General features: G+C 42.8%; 1 protein-coding gene across 10 annotated transcripts in view; it reads left to right on the top strand.

The window, feature by feature from the left end:
- The window catches only part of RAP1GDS1 (Rap1 GTPase-GDP dissociation stimulator 1), a 139,226-nt gene extending 135,354 nt beyond the window's left edge, over window positions 1-3,872 (top strand). For 3 of the 10 annotated variants that reach the window (XR_002832280.1, XR_002832282.1, XR_002832283.1), the window contains 2 exons: window positions 641-819; window positions 3,762-3,872. The gene's annotated coding sequence lies outside the window, so the exon portion shown is untranslated. Of the gene's footprint in view, window positions 1-640; window positions 820-2,634; window positions 2,775-3,741 lie in introns of all 10 variants that reach the window. The other 7 variants (XR_002832288.1, XR_002832289.1, XR_002832286.1 and 4 more) reach the window with 6 other exon arrangements.
- Window positions 3,873-4,139: the final 267 nt, after the last annotated feature.

The raw sequence follows: 4,139 nt of genomic DNA, 5'->3' as shown, positions 1-4,139 counted from the left end.
CCTCACCCCCCGCTTGCCTGGTCACCCCACACAGCCTGCTTGTTCAGTTGTTTGGTCATCCCTCACTAACCCCCCCTACCGGCCTGGTCGTAGGCAGCCATCTTGTGAGGGCATGAGGGTTAATTTGCATATTACCTCTTTATTATATAGGATGTGTTTTGCATGAAGGCAGATGGTAGCAAATCCACTTGTGGTGGCCTACTTGTCATTATGATTCTTGATTAAACAGGCAAGATCCCTTTGGTGTTGGAGGTTTCCAAGGGTAACTGCTCTTATATGTCATGAATGGCCAGCTACAGTATTTGAAGGGGGAAAAAAATGAGTCATGAGTAGAATTTATGCTCCTTTCTAAATTTAACTAATTTTTTATTATTTCCTTCTTAGTTGACTTTTAAAAGTTCGTTATTTCTTTATCCACACTTTGTTTTTGCCTAGAAAACATTTTACCAAAACTTTTTAACTATGGCTACAGAGATTCTAATCTAATGGCATGTCAAAATGGACCATATACTCCTATTTATAACACTAGATAGGAACTTAGTATAATGACAATTCACTCATAGAATGGAACCCATTATAATTAGGCCAAACTTGGACCATGTAGGCATTGATACTCACAATTCCCCTGATGTCCCTTCAGTCTCTTGCTTTCCTGCTGCCTGGTGTCACATTTGTCCAGTAAGAAGTGTAGAGTCTCACACTTCCCAAGGCAACCAGAGGATCCGAGTGATGCATGAGCAGCACTGTTCACAACAGCGACTTCCCTGGTTTCTCTCGTCTGCAGCCTCATCGATGCAGCTTTCAAGGAATCAAAATGGAGTAAGTCGGGGGGTTAAGGCACGGAAATGGGGGCTCAGGTGAGAAGTGATTTATCCTAGACCTCAGAAAACATTTTTGGAATTTGTCCATGCTCAGAGGTCCGTGGTTTTTCTGGTAGGCATGTGTACAATTTTAATCTGCTTAGCCATAGAGTTAAAGCCATGTTCAGTGGTATGTAACACTTCATAGTGTCTAATTGGTTTTGGTCACATATATAGAGAATTTTTCATTTCAGCATTAGGTTGTAAGAAAATTAGCTAGATTTTTTGATCCTCAAGAAAATATAAGCCTTGGTCATACTTCGAAGTCTCTTACTTTGGGGTTTGGGATTTTTTTTTTTTTAATCTTTATTGTTGAAAGTATTACATATGTCTCCTTTCCCCCCATTGATCTCTTCTAGCCCGCTCTCCCTTCCCACCCCAGGCTGTCACCACACTATTGTCTGTGTCCATGGGTTAGGCATACATGCATTCAAGTTCTTTGGTTTATCTCTTCCCATCCACCCACCCTCCCCTGCCTTTCCTCTGAGGTTTGACAGTCTGTTCCATGCTTCTATGTCTCCGGATCAATTTTGTTCATCAGCTTATTTGTGTAAAGTTTATGTGTTTGTTTGTTTCCCCCCAAATCCCATGTGGTTCAGGGTTCAGGATCTGGAAGAGGGCCGCACGCAAATGAAAGAGACAAGAAATAATAATTTGGAAATATTGGGGGGCCAGGTGGGCAAGTCCAACTCAAGGGGAAGGACTTCCACTGGTGCTCAGGCCTCGCCAACCTTTTATTGGTTTGGGATACACCCATAGCCCTTAGGCAGGCAATTTCCAGTAATAGGCAGACTAGCCCATCAGCAAGAATTTGCATAATAATAAATGGGGAAGTTGCTTCAGCTACCATTGTCAGGACTAACAGTGGGTGCACAGCTCTGACCTTTGCCAGGGCTTCAAGGATCACCAGCCTTCCGGGTTCCTTGTCCACACCTCTCTGCTAGTGAAGACAATAGGCAGCTTCCCACACTTATTTTTTTCATTGGATTCCACATATGGGAATTTTTTTTAATTAAATAATTTTAAAGATATTTATTGTACTTCTGTTATCTTAAGATAAAATTTTTTAAAGCTTTAACCAGACTTCCAGTATATAAACTTTGAATGTAACAATAGATCTTTTAAATATATATATATATAATCTATTTTCAAGTAAAATTGAGAGACAACACTTACTGTTGTATAGTTACTTTGTCACTTACTGACTCCCAGGAATCCTGAAGAATTCTGAGGGAAAGAAATTCTGGGTGTACCCTCAGATTACTGTAAAAAATATATCCTTCTATGAGTGTTCACTTTGAATTTTATAACCATACCTACTTTAAAAATAGGCCTCCCTTCTAGTCACATGGTGTTTTTGTTAACTGGTTTGTTTTTAAGTACTGCCATGTACAGAACAGAGCCACACCTGCTGCTAGGTCCCTGCCCTCGTGGTGGCCATACACTCAGATACATCCTTCTCCTAAGGCTCCCCCAAGGTCAGCATTGCCCCGCTAGGACCAGAGCAGGTTGGCCACCTTCTGACCTTGTCCTCCATCCATAGCTGTTCGGCTCAGCCTCACAGTGCTCAGCCCTGCCATGTCCAGCAGGGGCACATCAGACAAGTACCTATAATTAGAAATTGTGAAGGAGTGAAGGTTGAATTGTACTTTGAGATACACAAAGCTATGTAGATTGCAACTCAACCCAAGAATACCAAGAGCCATCCTAATCAGGGTAAACAATGGGGAGGGAATATTAACCTGAGTAACTGATTCCAGACCCGTCTCTGCAGGAATCCAAAATAGTCCCTGATTTCAATGGAGCCAACCATCAGTAGACGATTCCTTCACCTTGCACTCACTTTTTTAAGGTTCTAGAATGCAACCTACTCCCCACCATGCCTCTCCTACAATGATTTCCTTTTTCGTGCAGGTAAGAAAAGTAGAGGAGAAGTTATTAATGACTCACATTCCACTCTTCTCATCCACAGTTTCCACCTCTTAGTGCCCAGCAGAAGTTAGGGGAAGTGACACAGCAGAGTGACCATTGAGCTTCAAAATACCACAGTCTAATACAGTGATGGCGAACCTTTTGAGCTCGGCGTGTCAGCATTTTGAAAAACCCTAACTTAACTCTGGTGCCGTGTCACATATAGAAATTTTTTGATATTTGCAACCATAGTAAAACAAAGATTTATATTTTTGATATTTATTTTATATATTTAAATGCCATTTAACAAAGAAAAATCAACCAAAAATATGAGTTCACTTGTCACCTCTGACACGTGTGTCATAGGTTCGCCATCACTGGTCTTGTACCTGATAAACCCTGCTTCCCCTCTTCTACACCTGCCCTCGCCTCCCCCGACCAGGATAACCGAGGCAGTGCCTTTCCTGAGCCACAGGAGTCAGCAGCACCCAGAAAGGCAGCTGCTGATGGGGGACAGTTACCTGAACAAATGGGTGCTCGTAACCCGATCTGACAGTCCCTTCCTCTGTGAAGCGCAGGCGTGCGTAAACCTGGGGCTGACGTGTGATGCAGAGTTTCAGAAGGCTGTCCTGGCGGGCTCCCCAGGGCCACTGCCCTGTGTGTGCATGTTTTAGTGGTTGAAGTAATATGCCACGTGTAGCTACACCCTTTACACACACACACACACACAAGCATTTTTCCACATTACTAAGAACTCTATTTCACAAACCTCCCTTTTATTAGTCACATATTCTTCAAGTGTATGGATGTTCTATAATTGGCCATTTTCCTACATATGGTCATTAAGACATGTTTCCAGTTTTGAAAAACAAACCTCAAGTACTAAGTTGTGAGCATTTGCCAATGCGAGGGTAGTTGCTAGACTAAAAACTGTCAGTGCCTCTACTTCCAGATCCTAACCCTAAATCAGCAAATTCCTTTCTTTGTCAGGACCCCTCGTCAATTTCTCAGTGTGGCCTCTCTGCACCTGCTGGATCCACTGGTATCTTTGTCACCTCCTGGACACTCAGTGCTCCTGCCAAGCCCTCCCTCGTCTCTTAAGGTAACGATTTTCAACCTTTGTCATATCTGGCACACATAAACCAATCACTAAAATTCTGCACCACACCCAAAAATATATTTTTTGCTGAGCTGGCAAAAAAAAGTGTAATTTTGATTCATTCACATGTTGACAATCCAATCTGAGGGAAAAGTGGTCAAAGCCCCTGACTAGATAGTGAAGTACTGCGTGTTTTAAAAATCCCCGTGGCACACCGGCTGAGAATGGCTGTCCTAAGGGACCCACCACAAGGGAGGAGGGGTGCAAGG

Source organism: Myotis lucifugus, unplaced genomic scaffold (genome assembly GCF_000147115.1).
Source record: "Myotis lucifugus unplaced genomic scaffold, Myoluc2.0 scaffold_357, whole genome shotgun sequence".
Lineage (NCBI taxonomy): Eukaryota > Metazoa > Chordata > Mammalia > Chiroptera > Vespertilionidae > Myotis > Myotis lucifugus.
This window is presented reverse-complemented; position numbering and strand designations above follow the sequence as displayed.